General features: G+C 35.1%; 1 non-coding gene across 1 annotated transcript; it reads right to left on the bottom strand.

Annotated features, from left to right (window-relative positions):
* Positions 1-6,846: 6,846 nt before the first annotated feature.
* Positions 6,847-6,919, bottom strand: Trnaa-cgc (transfer RNA alanine (anticodon CGC)). The gene has a single exon. It is a non-coding gene; the product is annotated as a tRNA-Ala (tRNA).
* Between the last annotated feature and the right edge of the window lie 13,490 nt (positions 6,920-20,409).

Here is a 20,409-nt window from a genome sequence, read left to right as displayed (position 1 = left end):
CTCAAGGATACAAATACTGTATAAACTATGTCATTGAAAAGGTCTTGGTCTGAGGACTGGAAGGCTCCATAGACCACTGTGACCTGATAAAAGTAATATTTTTACTTTTTTAAAATTTTTTGCAGTATTAGAGATTGAACTGCGTCCCCACACATGCCAGGCAAGTACTAGGTATACCCTCCACTATTTTTATTTTGAGGCAAATTATCACTAAATAGCCCAGACTAGCCTAAAACTTGTAATCTTCCTGCCTCAGCCTCCAGAGTGACTGTGATTACAGGTGTGTATCACTATACTTGGCACCTTTTTACTTTTTCTGTTTACTTTTTTATCTTATATTTATTTAACAGATGAGAAAAACTGATGAAGATATGATATGCACCCTGTTCTTCTAAGACACTTGAGTGGAACTGATCATTGAACTGATGCAAAATGCCTGTGAAAGGTAAAAACACCTAGAAAATTAAAGATATCCATATATCTATTCCAAAGATGCAGTATCCCAAGTAACTTTTAATGATGAAATGGCCTTTCTAGATGAGGCAGGAGATACCAGTGACGACTGGTTATACTTTAGCTTCCAGTTTGGAGTCCTACATCTTAACAACCTGTGTGGCAAGTCCTTGGAAAAACAAGCTTAACGTGTCCCCAAGTCTCATGAAACAAAGCATATCCAGAATTCCCTGTAATATTTTATTGTTAGAAATAGCTATTGCCAGCCAATTAATCATCTTGGTAAACCAAATAAGATTAGAAGGTGATTGGGGATTACGCAGTATTAAAGCAATAACAGTGCCTTTAAGGTCATAACCATCCCAAACAACTGATTGTTTGGGGCAGTTGCTCTGGGCACAGGATACTTCAATTATTCTGTCAACATTCTTGTGAGATAACTGAGACATATATGTTTAATATTCTGTTCTTGTTAATGATTGGAAAGCAAGGAAAGCACATGATTTCACAAGAAGAGCCGAGATTATTTTTTCTCATAGCTTCAAATTCCTTCTCATCTCTCCTACTTATATAAAAACAGACTCTATTGTCCAAAGAGTCTATTTTTCCTAGAGAGTTTTTATATTGCTAGTATCAAAGTAAAATGTCAACTGGATAATAAATTGGCAAGCTTTCAAACATCAGAGGGGTATGAAAGATCTCCTTTGGCAGGGAAGTTTTAGTGTAACATGTGCTTGGAAACCGTTCCGATTGTATATCTGAGAAAATATTTAGAGTGAAACGCCTTAGTAAAATCTGAGAAAAAGAATTCAGAAGTCAAGTAAAATAGAATAATAACTTAAGCTGACTGCTCAAAAATAACAAACTCAAATTCCCTTACCATTCAGGGTGACCAGGGATGAATAATTTGCATCATTAATACCATCCATAACCTAGGAAGTCTGAGTGTAAACAAGGTCAATGATAATATAATGTGTTTTGTTTTTTTCCATGAGCACTCTTTTTCAATATTCTCATTGATTGAAATAACACATTATTCTTGTAGCTTTAGCCAAGTTGCCCCAAAGCAATGTAGTTTTATTTTCTTTATGTTTTTCCTATTACTTTATGTTTTCTATGTTGTTTGATTTTTAGTTAATTTGTTCAACATCCACTTCACTCATCCTCCATCTTCCTCTGAACTCTCTCTTAAATTGTTTCAACTATGCAAAAAGGTCAAAAAATCACCAATACCATATAACTTAAGAGATACCCAGAAAGCTTCTTGTTTTATAGTCCTCCTTTGATGGCCAGCTATAGAACCTAAAAGTTACCTTTTAAGAATAGTTTGTTAAGGTTAACATTTGACACTGATTAAAACGCAAATACACCAATGAGCCTTCATTCATTTAATCATCCACTCAATAAACACTTATTTTAAAAAGCAAAGCTATTGCAATTTAGTCTAAGTTTAAATGTGAAATTGTTTATGATAGAACATAGAAAATGGGTCAGGAGCAATTCCATGAAGGTTATTAACAACACCACCAACCAGAATATGAAATGCTTCTCCAAAAGCATTGAGCTTGATTAGATGTCACCTCTGGGAACCCTAGGCAAGCTCACGCACTGCAAGAACCATTCACAGACAAGGAGAGCACTTGTGCAAAACAGGCCAAGGGGGCAGAATCCCTAAGAAGAAGGTAAGGGCATGTAAGAGAAGATATTTATCAACTAACATTTTGTCTAGACCTGTCTGTGTTCTGGAAAGCCCACCTCACCTCACCTTGAACTCAAATCCTCCCACCAACCACAGGTTCTCAATTTCTGATTCCTCCCTTAGATTATTGCTCTGCCATGATCTTCCTTACCACTTTGCTGAATGATAATAGCCAAGGTGGACATTCCATTTTTCATCCAAACCATTGTTCAGGCTCACTATTAAGAAGAAACCATATCTATCCTGGGAAACCTGGATCTGGGTCATCCTACTAATAACCAATCTTTATTGCAAGTTCATTTTGTTCAAGGCACAAACTAAATTCTGTGCATGAATTATCTCATTTAATTCCCACATCAACCCCATGTACAAAGTATCTTCTATTATCATTATGTAACTGAGGAAACTGAGGCATAGAGAGAGTAAGTAACATTTCCAATCCATTAATCTTTTCTTTGTATAAGTGGCTTTAAAATATAGCATTCATATAGAAATATAGAATATTCCTCTTCCATAGTTCTCTGGGTCATTATTCCTGATTTAAATCCTTTAAGCAAAGCTCCCATGTATGGCTTCCCTATAAAGAGAGACTTATAACCTAAGACCAAATTTGAAATAAAATTCCTGATGAGTTTTATGTGTATCTTCAAGATCATTGAGGCAAAGAATATTGTTGAGAAGCCAAGTTTCAGAAGGATTCTCAGCAATATTCTAGTAAATACTTGAACCATATTCTAGATCCTATAATATTCTTTTTCTTACTCCCTGGCTCTTGATCTGACATTCTGTTCCCACCTCCTGGTCATTTGTTACTCCGCTGAACTAAACAATGTCAGTAAGTGAGATCTGAAATTAAAACTTGGCCATCTGTACTATGATTAAATTAATTCTTAATAAGGTACTGCAGAGTCCACGACCCGGAGCTCTCCAAGGAGATGATCAACTATAACGAAGCTATACAAAGAGAGAGGTATTGTTGATCCAAGTTCATTGAGCAGTAAAAATTTGGCCAGAGAGGTTTTTGATCCCACTTTCTTCCTCCTTTAACACCTTGTACCAAGTTGAAGAACCTCACGCAGTAGGTCATCTTGACACCCTGGAACTCACAGAATAACAAGAGGTTGCCAAGATAATGATGTGAAAAAAGCAAATGATTAATTAATTTTTAAAAAAGAAACACTTAGTTTATTTAACCATCCTTAAAATTCACAAATCTTAGGCCTAATGTCCTATCTGTCATAAAGTTTTAATAGATTCCTATAGTTTAAAATATTGAATAATTTGATAATAATAAGTAGGCCAGAGTCGTTAACAAGGCCCAATAGTGCTCTGGGTACTAAATACAGACCCAACTTGCTTAGAACTTCGTAGATTTCTGTTAGAATTCCCAGCTTTTTGTCCCTGGCTCAGCAGGGTAGGTTGTATAGCTTCCCTAACAAGCCACTACTTACCACTGAACATGGAGACTTCAAGATGTACTTAACCTTGATGGAGGGAAACCTTGTATCTAATAAAGAGGAATAAAAATTCCGAATTACTGCAAAGCACTGCAGCAGGCAAGCTGCAATTCCAGTCGTATAAAACCTCTGTTTACAGTAAAATGATGATATGAATCACAATGACTCTCATATAAGGATTCAACTGTCTACCTAGTCATCTTCCATATATTTATAATATATAATTTCATTTCCATACAAGCTTATTACACATATTAAAGCAATACTTTTCCTTGTACAGCCAAGATCCATTGATAAAACAATGAAGTGAACTAACACCCTTCCTAAATAAAGTTTCACCAATAGCACCGTATGTTAATGGACCTATTTCATTGTTAATGTGACTGACTGCTTATTGATTCTTGCAGGAATCCAGCAAGGGCTTCAGAGCACAATTTAGTTTGGAGAGCTCTGGGTCCAACATCTATGCTCAATTACAACTTTCAGAAGGGGAGATCAATAAAATTTAAATTGCTTATGGTAATCACAACTTCAAATCATTGCGATCAGCATAAGCAATCTGCTGACCCCAGCCAAGCTCCTAAATTGAAACTTGTAATGAGTGGTCATTTAGTTTGGGTCCATTCATATTATTTTGGAGGCAGGTGATGAACAATTAAAGATCAGCCAGCACCTTCTCTGCACAACATTCCCATCTTTATTCCCAAAGTATTAATATGCAGTAACCCTCGGGTTCACGCTTTTGCACTCCTTTAATGGGTATTCTGTATGAATAAGCAATTATATTTTCTATTAAACAATTTCAGTGTAATTGAATTAGCAGTTATAATATTGCTAGGGCAAGCAAAAGCTTTCCTAGGGAAAAATTAAGTGATATTGGGTAGTGCAAATTAATTTATAGAACTGAAAAATGTAACCAATTAAATAGAATTGCCTTAGCCTCCCCCTCCTCCAAAATACAATTAAGCAGCACATTGTTTCAAAGAATATGTTTCAGAGCAATTTGTTTTCAATCATAATAGCTGTTTTTCATTCATTATGAAAAGCTGTCTATTATAATGAAAATTTCATAGGCAGTTTTCCTTGACAAAGCAGGTTGCAAGTTTAAACAAAGATAGCCTACAGATTACTTCCTTGATAAGGAGTCACCTTAGAATTACATTTTAATAAATCATTGAAAATAAATCTTCTGCATTACAGCATGAAGGTTTAGAGAAAGAAAAAGCAAATAGAGAGAAACTAATCAATGAAAATCTCCTGCTGCCAATATAATAATAGATGGACCAATGCTAATATATAAAGTGTATTACACTCACACACACGGCCCAAAAGAAAAATGTAAGATAAATATCACGGAAGTCAACTGTCACAAATGAGACTTGAGTAATAATCCCATCTTTACCATTCATCATTCCCACTGTGCCTCCTCCAAGCACTTTACTGAATTATAAACTAGGATATTTAGGGCACATTTTTTGCAGCCTAATAAGATGAACATCTTTGCAGTATTATTAAGGTTGAAAGCATACTTCTTCCCCCCAAATAAAATAAAATGTAAATATATACATATATGTTATATATATATATATATATATATATATATATATATATATATATACACACACACACACACACACAAAACACTATATTGTATGTACAAATATTTCTAAAGGAATTTAAGACTATATTTGGAGCAATTCTAAATATTTAACAATAATGCATTCATAAGAAAATTTTAGTGAAAATGTCTAGTAAAACTGATATCATTTTTTTTCATTAATGCTTGGATCTGGAAAGACCAGTGCAGAATCCAAGAGTCTCTATACAACAATTCCATACAAGAATGGTTCAGATGTTTTTGATAGTAGAGAGACTTAAAAGGTGTCTGTGTGAAAAAGACAGGTCAGGTTTGGAGCATAGGTGCAGTGAGGACTTTAAAAAGAGGAGAGTGGACCAGACAGAGGGACAGCTGTAATGACTCCTGCAGAAGTCTGAGCTGGGAGATGGGCACTGAATCAAGGAAGGATGGAGAAGGAAATGAATATCATCAGTTTTCAGAAGTTGAATTGACAGACTTTGCATATAATTGGCTGAGAAGAGAGACCGAGGACTTAGGACAGCTTGAGGTTTCCATTTTGGAAAACAGGGAAGGCTGATGGTTCTATTGAGGAGTTAGGGAATACACATGAAGGAGCATGTAGTGAAGGGGACTATGTTTTTATGTTAGTTAGCAATATTTTCAAAATTCTGACCTAGATTACTGCTATTTCCTGGGACCACTATTTTTCTAGAAATAACCACTAATGTTCCTTAGGTAGGTTTGTCTCTACATGTTCCTATGTAAGTTTTTTTAACTTAAAAAGATTTAATGAACATGTGTTAATTTACATATTAATGGATATTGATGTAATATTTCAATAAATGCATGAAGAGTACACTGTCAAATTCAGTCTGTGAATGAAGTCCATTGTCTTAGAAGATACAGCTTCTGTACTTGAACAGATTCCTTTTTCAAACTAAAAATATAGGTATTTTAGGATTATAATTTAAGATTTGGAGATAGCCAGACCTGTGGCTCATGTCTGTAATCCCAGTGACTCAGGAGGCTGAGGCAGGAGGATCGTGAGTTCAAAGCCAGCCTCAGCAACTTGGTGAGGCCCTAAGCAACTTAGCAAGACCCTGTCTCCAATAAAATATAAGAATCAGCTGGAAATATGGCTAAGCGGTCAAGCTGTCCCTGGATTCAATCCACAGTACAAAAAAAATTGAAGACATACTATCACTTTCTTTTCAAAATTCAAAGAAAATGTAAGATATAGTACATTTTCTACTCAACACCTGAAAATCTAACAATAAACATAATGCGTACTACTTTGGGTTGCAAAATATTTTGTCTAGCATTTGGAAGACATTTGTCAGAAATTTATATTCATTTAAAGAAGAAGATATAAAATTTCTCCAATTAGAGAAAAATAATAAAGGTAAATGTTTCTAGGGTTGATATTTTTAAAAGGTTAACAAACTGTAACTACAAGATTCAATTTTTTTTCATTTAAAAAATATGAAGACATCCTGGAGCCATTTTGTTCCATATCAGGAACATAGTAGAAACTCAATAAAGCTAAATATGTATGTACATTTGAAATAAAAGCAATTACCCATATATTTACTTTTCCACATATTAAGGAAATTGTGCATATATCCAATAATCGTTATTGGTATCCAGCGTGAGTGTGTGTATGGTGCTGGGGATCGAACCCAGGCCCTCGTGCATGCGAGGCAAGCACTCTACCAGCTGAGCTATACCCCAAGCCCATTATCCAACAATTTTGATGAAGTTATTTTGACATTTAATAATTCAATATGATTCTTCATGCACACACCCCCATGCATGCACACACCCAGGCATGCACACACCCATGCATGCACACACAAATACACCAAAGTAATTCACACATTATCCACTTTATTTCAGTAACTTACAGTTGACATTTGTGTGATTTTACAGTATTAGAAACTCTATATTTGAAACATTTTGAAATAGATAATTGCAAGACATATATGAACTTTAGGAATAAACCACTTTCCTTGGCTTTCATGGCCATTATTATCTTAAATTTCTCTACTGATTTCTGAAGTTCAAAATCTGATGAAGCAATAATGATGAGGTATTTCTCTTTCTACACAAAGATGCCATGTCTATCCATGCTCATACATAGATTATTTTTCACTTGACTCTGCTGTTTCCTTTCATTCTTTAGCATCATCTGCTTTATCCTCTGAAGACTCCCCTGTGCTCTACAGCATTTCCATGCACCCAATCCTTAATAAAACATAACTTAAAACTTCAGTGTGCTTTATCCAACATTTATTAAATACCTGCCAAGTGCTGTGCTAGGTGGAAAAAAAAACTGAACTAAATTCCTTCTTATAACATTTTCTCTTCCTTGCTGAAATCAGTGGTTAAGAATGCTTTGCTCTTCATAATCCAGTGGACCCCTTACAGTGGGGCTTCTAAACCTTGTATTTCACATTTATAAAATGGAGATCAAAATAGTATCCACATCATAATTTTGTGGAGAGAATTAAATGCAATGTTGTCTATAAACTATTTAAAACAGGCTCTGAAACATAGCATGTGCTCAATTAATGTCAGCTACTATTTTCTCTTGAATGAATTAATGTTTCAAACCACTAGGTCAGCCTATTATAAAACTATGTGTGTTTGATACACTCACATCCAATTATAGTTTGCAAAGTTCTATGAAAAATGCCCTTCCATAATCCATTTCAATGTTTTCATTCAAACATTTTTATACATACTTATTAATCAATTATTGCAGTTAAGACACTAGAGATACAAAATTGAATAAGACTTTTTCCAGTCTGAAATTTAGTTCAGTACATCTTTCATATTCATGTGAGATACCTCACACTCCTTTCTTGGTTCTCTTCAAACTCCCACTTCCTTCCTCCTTGCCTATTCAATCTTATTGACTACTCTTTGCATTAACCACAAATTCCACCAACAGTTAATTTTGATGCCCTGAACTTTCTCCTCATACACTTTCATCAAAGGAGCATTTCTACTCACCTAGTTGTTATTTTTCCAACAAAAAAAAAAATCATGTCTGAAATGAGTTATCTCTGACTTCTGCTTCCTCTACATGTTTGCAAATTATTCTGTGATGTAAAAAAATGTGACACAGTTAAAAAATTTAAGAAGATTAAATATTGTCATTGAATAATTTTGATATATTGGTCTTTTTGATTATTTTTGTTCTTTTTAGTTACACATGACAGTAGAATGTATTTTGACATATCATACATACATGGTGATATATTGTTCTTGTGTAGCTTCCAGAATTTTCACATAAAATGTGTGAAACATATTGCATTTCTTTTTGTTTCCCTTTGTGAGGATGCAAGTCCTGTGAAGGTAAGATTCAGAATACTGTTATCAAATTTGAGACTCTATCTGATTGGCCAGTGACTAAAAGAAACAGCCAGCTATATACATTTCATCATAAAAAATAGCATAATTGATAATTTAGGCCCAGTTTTTCATAAAATCTTTCTCCATAAAACTACTAGAGGATCTATTTTAATTGAAAAGTTTCCATTTTAAGACCAGAAAGTGTTAATGCCTTGTCACTCATTGAAATGTAGGAATGGATGCTTCTGTTCAAAAAATATCTCAGGAATATCTTTTAAGACATTTTTTTACTTTACATAAATTTATTATAGTAATTAAGAACATCAGCTCTGGAGTTAACTTAGCTCAGGTATGTATGTGTATTACTAATACTGGCAACTTTGAAAGTCTACCAGAGGAGTGATGAAATAATACTGTACAGTAGGAAACAACGTTATCAAATGCTTGATAACACGTCTGTAGTGATATTAACAGTATTGCCGAGCTTTGAGTTGTGTTTAGCAATGAAAAATTTTAGTTTGGTAGACAGGGTGCTTCCAGGTGATCATAAGGTCAACTAACCAGGTTCAATTTTTGTTTGGCTACTTCATTATAGACACAAACTAACTTGAGTTTCTGAAGGTTAAGATGTGATTTGAGAAGGTTTGCTGGTGTATGACATGGCACTCTTGCAATCTACGTGAGCAGAGGTTCCTCTTTAGTGGATAAAGCACACTATTATCAATTTATTACAGAGAGATATAATAAGAAATAAAGACATGAACTGTAAACAGTTGTCTCTAATTGAATATCTCATGAAAAGAAAAGCAAATACTTTGCAACTCTCTACAGTTCTCATGATTTTATACACTGCCCACGTTTAGTTCCTCTGTCAGACCTGCCATTTTATGTGTAATATAATACTGCTTAAGGTTATCAATCTTTAAAAAAGTATACCATTGCTTTATAGCCACTCCTGCTTTGCAATACAAATGACATAATTACTTGTTCTGGCTGGAGGGGGTCCAGTTCCTCTAGTTCATTTTTTAAATGCAAATCTTATTAAGTATTTTATCCTAAAATGGCTAATGCAAAAAGGGCAGTCCTAGACTAAGATGGACAACATGCCTAAAAAATAAATACTAGGCGAGTAATGAAACCTGAATTAAATCAGCGTACTGGAAACCAAATTGATTACTTATTGAAATATGTTAACATGGTGTAATGGGTAACTGCCAAAGTCAGATACACAATAATATTACATGAATCATTGTCAGATAATCACAAAGGTTTATAAGAGTACTAAGAAATTTTAAAACCTTTTGTATAAAAAGCCTAGATGCTCATAAAAAATAACAAGTGGTGATCTGTATATTATACGGTCCAATTAAAATGACCCTTTAGTTTTTTACAGGTTTTCTTTTTTTTTGTTTGTCTCAAAAATCATATGTCTGTTTTCAAATAAAATAATGGGTGGTTTTTTCTATTAAATCTTGCCAGAAACTTTGAAGAATGCTAAATGCATTATCTCTACTTGATTTACTTTAAGATTCAGCTATGAGACTGATTTTTTAAAAAATTCTTTTAAATTTTAAAATATGTAGTATATGTTAAGTGTTTTTGTATGGATACAATGTGTATACGGTTAAAAGAAGAGTAAATAAATAGCACTGTATTCCCCTGTCCTCACCCAAGAGAACATGGTCTCTTCTTTGGAGCTGCCTGGTTGGAACAAGTTCTTTTTAAGAGATTGCTTTAATCTTGAAACTATGCTGAAAAAAAACTACATGAAATTGTTTGATTGTTTTAAGGTATGAATTTCTAGAGTATATCCATTACTACCTAGTTTTAAGAGAGAGATTGTCAAAGTCCAGTTGAAACAAACAATTTACAATGTAATTTTGAAAACTGGAGTATGACAGTTCATACCTTTTGTTCAGTGCTTAACAATTACAGAGCATTTCACAGCTATTGTTATTCTCCACATTATTCATAATCCTAAAAGATAAAGTTCTTAAACAGTGTTTATTAATTTCCTTCATTTAAACAGCAGTAGGAAAAGATTAGGCAGAAAATCAACTCCCGTTCAAATAATTGTACTACCTTTGAAGTTCACCTTTGGTACTTTCTGCCTCAGTTTCCCCATGTATATAAATGAAAAGCATCCTTACAACCTCCCGGATTGACAAGATATTCAAGTATTTTGACTGCCTGATCAAAGAGAGCTCAAAAAAAAGGGGGAAAGCCCGCTGATTCACGCTGAGAAGAAAGTGACTTCATTAGCACATCCTAGGGGTGCCCCTTTGAAAGTGTGTTAAATTGTGCTAACAATTTGGTTAAAAGGTGGGAGTGTGACCAGTTTAAACTTGTCTCATTAATATACTAGTGTGATTCCAAGTTGAATTTTGCAAGCCTGTTACAGTATTTTCTCACTCCTCTCCCTGGAATTCCTTACACTTTCTACCTCTCAGCTTCTAACTATTATCAAGGCTCCGTTCTTGAGTGATTTCTAGCCCTAAGACTCTTCCTTTGTTTCCATCATCGGAAACTGTGAGCAGCTCTTTTTCCCAAGGAAGGGCCGCTTTCCGTTGTGTTTGTTGTTTCAGCAGCCTTTTGTCCTCCTCTTGAAGGAGAAATGAACCACCATGCTTTCCAGAGAGGCATGCACCATGGAAGCATATTGCTTTATGTGATGAGAAATGTCGAAGAGGCCCAAGTGACTGGACACACACACCCTAAGGGTTATCCATGCAACCAATAATTAAGTTCTTAGAGGCTGATTACTTTCTGTTGCTTAGATGCAAAGCAAACAGAAGTGTCGTACACAGGATAAAAGCCAAAGAGCTGAGTACGTGTAAACCTCTTTTGGAAGATTTATTACATGTCACAATGCGGCTATAACTTATTCTCATCTGTCCCTCTTGGCACTTACCAACAGTGATGAAAATGGAGAGTCTTTATTCAGGGAACTCTTGACTGCATTACTATTAAATTATTTGCATATTGGTAGCACAGAGGGATCCTAGGATGGCGTTTTTCCAACTTTCATTACCCTTACCCTCACCAGTCAGTAAGAGTTCCCACAATTCCAGTGAGGTGGGCAAAGAACGGGGAGCTGTTTGCCTAGTGAGTATTCCCACTGTTAACTAATGAAGAACAGAGGTGAACGCATTACATGGAAGAAGGAGAGACAGAGAAATGAATGGAAGGACTCCATTGTTTATTAACAAAACTAATTGTATGATTCTGGGAGGGGAGGGGAGAATTTATGTGAATGGGCACAATTTTATCACAAAGCCACAGAGCCCCGTGTTGGTGTCATAATATAGCTTATCCAGCTCATTGGCATTCTGTTCTGATGAACAGTTCCATCATGGAGCAATTATGTCACAAGCATAGAGCCATGGGCTTACCTCCATGCAGATATGCTAAGAAGCATATCCACTAGGATATCACCTAGTGTCGTACCTCACCACACACCACCCTAGCAGCCAAACTTCCATAGAGTTCAGCATAGACTGCATCGCATCGTTATTCTGCCCATCTCACTGGGTTTAAAATCACCAATATTCTTATGGGATTTTTTTTTTGTCATTGTTAGCTTCATATTTAAATATCTATCCTTCCCCCATTCTGCTTACTAAGAGACTGAATTTAAAGTGAATATTTTTCTTTAAAATCAACTGGAATAATATTTCCCACTTTTCTCCTTCATTTAGAATTTTCCACTCTACTCTTCTTCCAACAAAGTAATGCATTTCATTAGCAGAATCAAGATAGCATGGGGCGAGGTAGGGATGGAAAGAAGGAAAGGTCCTCCCAAATCCTCAGTACCTTTGAAAGCTATCTCAATTTAAAGTCACTATACTTATTTAAATAAGAAGTGAACTCACAAACACGTGTTTGAAATTATCAATCTGATTTTATTTTATCTATCTGTAACCCAGACTTTAAATTTTAGAAGTGTGTTTATAGAGAAATACAGCCTCTAGCTATATCACCTGAATCTGCTTTCAACCACATTGTTGACCTAAAATTCCCACAGTATGAAAACGCTGGAGCTGTTACTATTTTATTCCACCCTGATATTTTTGAAACTGATTTCCTCATGTGCATCACAGTAGCAAGTTGTAATCCTGCTCATGTTTAACTGATGGCTGAATACCCTAGCCCCCTATGCCATTTCATAACATATTAATCTTCAACTTTAAACTCTTACTCTTGTAAAAATGCATTATTGAACCCTAACCTTTGACTCACCTATACATTCACATTATCCCTTCTTTGTTAATTATATTAATTATAGAATAATTTCAGTAAGTATTTGTTAATGTAAATCGCAACATAGAAAATGTTTGTTACTCTCTCTTTTTCAGTCTTTTCTCAATTGTTATCCCACAGTCCTATAAATATTTTTGTTCCTTAATTTTGTTGTTGTTGTTAAATTTTTTGTCTCCTTGGATTTAATACACTATTTCTTGGAAAATCTCAACAATTCATATAGTTTCTTTAAATTATTACTCTATACAAATGACTCCCAATGCCTTCTCAATATATCCCTCAGGATATATCAGAAGATTCTCAAATGCAGCAAATCAATTTATTCAGCAATTATTTATTAAGAGATTTTCAATTGTTGTTATCATAGAGTAGCTAATTTATCAAAGCAAACAATTAGAAAATATGGAATAATATATAAAGGAACTGTTTGTAGACACTGTTGAACAACTGGGGTAAAGTTGTAACCCATGAAAAAGGGAAGGCAAGCGGTCAGTACCATGATCACCCATTATAATTTGAATATCTCCTGGACTGAACATGTGCCAGGAGAGCCTCCAGGATTCCTGGCTGAGAGAGGCTGCCTGGAAAGTGCATAGAATGCGTATCTCAGTGTCGTCCTTTAATCTATGTCAGCTTAGAGCTCTTGCAAGGAAAACATGGGACCCTGACTCTTGTGATAAGCCTTTGCACAAATATACCCGAAAACTTGGGTTCCCCAAACTCTTCTAAATCAGATTCATGAGAGGTAGTCTAGCCCTCCCTTTAAAGGGTTACACTTCCTCATAGCAGATTTTTGTCCCCACAAAGTAACAGAGTTACCTTCAGGATTTCCTATTATCTCCTGTCCTGGAGGTCAGATTAAAAAATTGGGGTTAAGTCATCCAAAGAAATTCAAGGAAATACTGAATCTGAGCAGTGAGGAAAATGTTTAGACCTAACATGAGCTCCAATAATTAGCCAGCAGGAGTAGGAAAGAGCCTGGGGAATATCTGAGCAACTGGAGTGTGAGGGTCCTGATCAAGGGAACAGGACAGAAACTAGATAAAAGTGAGTTCATTGATTTAGAGACCTTCTTTCTGGATATGAAAGTAACACTTGGCAAAGGTCTCTAAAGATAGTGTAAACTTGCTACCACAGTGGCACATAGAAGTTTGGAGAAAATAGTGGGCCCTACTGAGTGAAATTACAATGCTTTAGTTACTATAACTGAATAAGAAAGGGATAGAAAGGCTTGGGGAAGTAAGTGTGCTGGGGGCTTACAATATGTGGGGCTAGAAGTCTTACCAGAGGATCATGATTCATGGAAAGGTCCAGAGGACACACATTCAACAAGACCATCAGGAATGCTCTGGGTCCTGGTGATAGGAACCTTGGAATTGATAAAAAGTTCAGTTGTGGCTCTGTTCCCAAGGCCATAGTGGGGGATAGGAGGGACTGTCATCGAGTTTCGTTTGTGGAAGAGCTGAAAAACTAAATAGAGAAAACTCTGGAAGCAATAAATGCTAAAAAATCACTTTTAACCACCAGATGCCTGGAAGTCTGTTAACATAACGACTGGTGAGGGTGGAGTGGTAATCGTGGGTGGGTGGATAATTTCTGGAAAGTTGTGGAAATGATTTATAGCATAGAACAGCTAATAAGTATACTTCATATAGATATATTTAGATATATATGTTTTCTCTCCACACACACACACACACACACACACACACACACACAAAGGAATTCAGGAATGGAATGGATAAGCAGGAGGTTTTGGTTAACTACCTCAGAAACAAACAAACAATCAAAAATTATGTCCTTTTGTCCAATTCCTGAACTTGAAAAAAATTTCAGATCCAAATATTTTAACTTAAAACGTAATTATGTCTCAAAAGAAAGGTCTCTTCTGTACCTTATAAACATGTATTTTAATAATCTCTAATTATTCCCCAATAGTTTCAAATCTATGGCTATTATTTGGGTAATTATTTACGAGGCAAAGGAGCATACCCAGATATTGGTCTTTTGGACACAGGCTTTAAATTGATATCAATTCTTAAAGATCTTAAATATCAACATTAGAATGAGTTAAAAATGCATAAAGAATTCATGAGCAGTGTAAATGGCTTGACAGACAGCTCAGCAACTGATGAAAGTGTGTTGGAAGATCAAACATAAAATGGTCAGGAGGAAGACATGGGCATGGACACAGAGAACACATGTAAGATGTGAAGATCTTTATAACTTTATGCCCAAAGAAAGCATCAACAGTGAAAGAGGTGTTAAAAAAAAAAGTGTATAAAATAATTCAGCCGATTGAAGTGAGCCTTTGTCATTATCCACTTCAGAACTGGCTCAATGAACATGCAGAGGAATTGCCCACCGTGGGACATATGTACCTATGAGACTATGAGACTATGTATTGCACAGTGTCGTGGAATGCTACTGCCCAGCACAATTCTTCTGTCTCATTCTCCCAAGTAGCAGGAATTGTGGTGATTTGGGTGTGCACCACAGGACCTGGGTGCTTCTTTTATCCCACCCAGGAAAGAGCTACTCCTTAAAAAAGTATGAAAAAGTGAATCTACTGGTGATGCCAGAGGGGAATGATGGTAGTCATGGGATTGTGCCTCTCTAATCGCCTTCAAGGAGCACTTGCTGTTCAATTGTATTCAATATAGCATCAGCCTCCACAGCAGTGCTTCAAAGTTGTACTTAACTTTTTCTTTTTTTTTAATTTTTATTGTTGGTTGTTCAAAACATTACATAGTTCTTGACATATCATATTTCACACTTCGATTTTTGTACTTAACTTTTGAGCCAAAGCTGTGCTTTCCCAGTGACTAAGCACAGAAGAGAGAGTATGGCCTGGCCATTTCTAACTAATTTGGGACTTTTCAAAAGAGAACTCCCCAAAGAGTTGGCCAAGGCTTTATCAGATTTGTGTCTTGGTGTCAGGCATTCTTCCTTCCTCTTTTATATTCAAAAGTGTCACATTAGCCTTGGGACATGACAATTCTGCTTTCTCCTTTTATACTTTTTTACAAGAATTACCCTCAACCCCCAGTAAACCTTGCATGTTCCTTAATATTGCCCTGATATCTGACACAGTATGTAACCTGAAAAACATCTGTATAGTGCTAAGGAAAAAAAGTGTCAATCTAGCATGCTAGATACAATGAAATTATCCTTCAAAAATGAAGCTAAATAATGATATTCTCTGACAAAGGGGCAAGAAAGGCAAGAAAATGTATCACCAACAGCCTCATATTAAAAAATATGTATATTACAACATTTATTCCAGGCTTAAGAAAAATCAACCAAGATAAAAGAATCAAGGTCAAGAAAAGTAAACAGCTCTGGAATGGGAAAAGAGATGGATGAGTATGAGACTACTGACCACTTAGGGCAGCAGTAGTAACATTTTGGAGGTTGCTCATTTTTTTTTCCACTGGAATTAAACGCATGACAAAAATAGCCAAACAGCACAGATGAGAGAGCATTAAGTGGGGTACAAGTGATAGAAATAGCTTGCATTATTTAGAATGTTGTAAAATACTAATTTAAGTCAAACTACAATAAATTAAAGAATTTATTTTAGAAAACCATGATATTAAATGTTATAACCAAAAACTAAAACTAATAGAGGAGAAAAATAAGGAACAAATTAATGAATCCAACAGAAAGGGAAAACAATTAAGGAACAATGAGCAGATGGATGATAGAAAGCAATATAGAAAGCTTAAATCTAACCATGTTATAGTTACATTACATGTAAATTGACTAAATTCCTGCTAAAACACAAGGCTATCAGGCAGGATTTTCAATGATCAAATCGTATACTATTTACAAAGATAGTACTTACATATAAAAGTAAAATTGAAAATAAAACAATGGAAGAAAGGTATTTCATACAAATACTTAGCAGAAATTCTAATTGCTAAATCAATATTAACCAAAATTGCATTGAAATAAAAAGTGTTACAAGATAGAGACATTTAAGTGAGATAAAAGAATCATTTTACAAGAAAGTACATAAACCTAAATTTGTATAAATCTAAATAAGGTTTTGGAATATATAAAGCAAAAAATAACAGAACTAAAAGTACAGACAGGTTGTGTACATTATTATGATTGGAAATTTTAGTACATTTATCAGCAACTGAGTCTATAAGCAAAAAAATAGTAAGAGTATAAAAGACTTGAACAATATGACATACCCAACTAATTTAATTGATAGAATGTTATAAGATTTCAGTCCAATTCTCTTCAGTAACAGAACCAGCAGACGATAGATAGATAGTAGATAGAGTAAGGAAACCCCAAAACAGCAAAGATGGTATTGAAGGACCAAGCTAAATATTACTCTCACTGTGCAGTCTGGCAGTCTGGAAATTCCTATCCTTGATATTTACCCCAAAGACTCGAAAACTTGAGTCCACGCAAAAAATCTACTCATAGAAGTTTGTAGCAGTTTTACTCATAATTGTCCATGCTTGGAAGCAACCAAAATGTCCTTCAGAAGGCAAACATGAACTGGATACACAAGGCAATGGAATATTATCCCACACTAAAAAGAACATGATATTTAGCCATGAAAACACATGAAAGAAACTTGAATGCATATTACTAAGACAAACAAGCCAGTCTAAAATGGTTACATACTGATTCCAACTCGATGAAATTCTGGAAAAGCCAAAACCATGGAGACAGTACAGAGGTCAATGATTGTCAAGAGGTAGGAGGGAAGCAGGGAGTAGTTAGGCAGAGCCAGGAGGATTTTTAGGGCAATGAAACTCTTCTGTATGATACTATGATGGTAAAAACTTCTCATGAAGCCTTTGTCAAAACCCATGAATGAATACCACTGAGGGAACAATGAAGTCAAATACAGACTTCAGGTGAGAATGACCTATCTCAGCAGGTTCACAGACCAAATAACACTCTATGGGAGATGTTGATGGTGGAGGAGGCCCATGTATCAGGGAAGGGGCCTATGGGAAATCTCTATACCATCTACTCCATTATGATGTGATCTGAAACTGCTCTAAAAAATATTATGTTATTATCTGGGCATGGTACATAGAGCTACTCAGGAGGCCGAGGAACAGGGATCTCAAGTTCAAAGTCAATACAGGCAACTTAACAAGACCTTGTCTCAAAATAAAATTTGGAAAGAGCTGAGGAGGAAGCTCAGTGGTAGAGCACTTGCCTGTTCTATATAAGACCCCAGGTTCAAATCCCAGCTCTGAAAATAAATAAATAAAATCTACCAAGTCAATAAAGTAAGAACAGCATTTCAAAATTGAGAAAGTATACTTTCAGTATGTACACTGGACAAATCATTTGTATCCATATATATAAAGAACTCCAACATAGCAATAGGAAAAAGATAGACATCTCAATAAAGAGCATGTGAGCCTGTAATCCCAGAGGCTTGGGAGGCTGAGGCAGGAGGATCACAAGTTCAAAGCCAGCCTCAATTTAACAAGACCCTAAGCAACTTAGTAAGACCTTGTCTCAAAATATAAAATTTTAAAAAGCTGGGATGTAGCCCAGTGGTTAAGTGCTCCAATCTTTTGGTAACCTCCCCAACTAGAAAAAAGAACATGTTAAAAAAAAAAGTAGTTTTTAAATGATATCCAAATGACTAGGAAGTACAAAAAAATTGATTAACACTATTTCTCATTAAGGAAATGCAAATTCAATCTGCATTGAGATATTACCATAAAACCACCAGAATAGCTAAAATCAACAGCTGATAGTAGCAATTTTTGACAAAGGTATAGAACAAAGCAGAACTCTGGAATTTAACTTTTGAGTGTAAAATTTGATCAAGTCATTTTTAATTAAAAAAAACCCTTTATACAACCCACCAATCCAATATTTAAGTATATACTCAAGAAGAATAGTAAAAAAAAAAAATCCATGAAAATGTTGGTTCCATTCCAAGTTTTTCTAAGGAATCTCCATACTGCTTTCCATAGTGGTTGCACCAATTTGCAGTCCCACCAGCAATGTATGAGGGTACCTTTATCCCCAAATCCTCACCAAAAGTTATTATTGCTTGTATTCTCGATAATTACCATTCTGACTGGAGTGAGATAAAATTTTAGAGTAGTTTTGATTTGCATTTCTCTAATCGCTAGAGATCTTGAACATTTTTTTCATATATTTGTTGATCAACTGTATATCTTCTTCTGAGAAGTGTTTGTTCAGTTCCTTAGCCCATTTATTTATTGGATTTTTTTGGGGGGTGTTAAGTTTTTTGAGTTTTTTATATATTCTGGAAATTAGTGCTTTATCTGATGTGTGTGTAGTAAAGATGTTCTCCCACTCTGTGGGATCTCTCTTCACATCATTGGTTATTTTCTTTGCTGAGAACATGCTTTTTAGTTTGAATCTGTCCCATCTATTGATTTTTGATCTTTATTTCTTGTGCTTTAGGTGTCTTGTTAAGGAAGTCAAGTCCTAAGCTGACATGATGAATATTTGGGCCTGCTTTTTCTTCTATTAGGCGCAGGGTCTTGGACTACTTCCTGGGTCCTTGATCCACTTTGAGTTGAGTTTTGTTCATGGTGAGAGACGGGGTTTCATTTCATTTTGCTGCATATGGATTTCCAGTTTTCCCAACACCATTTGTTGAGGAGGCTGTCTTCATTGGTATGTTTCAGTGCCTTTTTCTAGTACAAGATAGCTGTATTTATGTGGGTTTGTCTCTGTCTTCTATTCTGTACAATTGGTCTATACATCTATTTTTGTGCCAAAACTATGCCATTTTTCTTACTATAGCTCTATAGTATACTTTAAGGTCTGTTATTGTCATGTCTCCTGCTTTACTCTTCTTGCTAAGGATTGCTTTGGCTATTCTGGGCCTCTCATTTTTTCAAATAAATTTCATGATTGCTTTTTCTATTTCTGTGAGAAATGTTGTTGGGATTTTAATTAGAATTGCATTAAATTTGCATAATACTTTTGGTAGCATGGCCTTTTCCCACTCCTCAATCTATATCGAAAGTTCTTAAAATCAGCATACTATAGTGACATAGCCACATCAATGTTCATACCAGCTCAATTCACAATAGTTAAACTATGAAACCAACCTAGATGCCCTTCAACAGATGAATGGGTAAAGAAACTGTGGTATATATACACAATGGAATATTACTCATCATTAAGAGAATAAAATTATGGCATTTGCAGGTAAATGGATGGAGTTAGAGAATATCATGCTAAACAAAGTAAGCCAATCCAAAAAAAAAAAAAAAAAAAGGCCAAATGTTCTCTCTGATAAGTGGATGCTGATCCATAATGGAAGTGGCTGGGTTTAGGGACTTTGGACTGGGAAAAGGGGAGAGTGGGAAGGGAAAGAGGTATGGGGGCAGGAAAGACAGTGTAATAAGAAGGACATAGTTACCTAGGTACATGTATGATTGCACATATGGTGCAACTCTATATTTTATATGACCAGAGGAATGAAAAGTTGTGCTCCATTTGTGTACAATGAATCAAAATGCATTCTGCTGTCATGTATAACAAATTAGAACAAAAAAGAAAAAAAATCAATGAAATATAATAGAAAAATATTCATAGTAACTTCATTCTTTAGAATTAAAAATTGT

The sequence above is a fragment of the Callospermophilus lateralis genome, chromosome 4, assembly GCF_048772815.1.
Source record: "Callospermophilus lateralis isolate mCalLat2 chromosome 4, mCalLat2.hap1, whole genome shotgun sequence".
Classification (NCBI taxonomy): Eukaryota; Metazoa; Chordata; class Mammalia; order Rodentia; family Sciuridae; genus Callospermophilus; species Callospermophilus lateralis.
The sequence above is the reverse complement of the archived record's forward strand: the minus strand, read 5'-3'. Positions and strand labels throughout refer to the sequence as shown.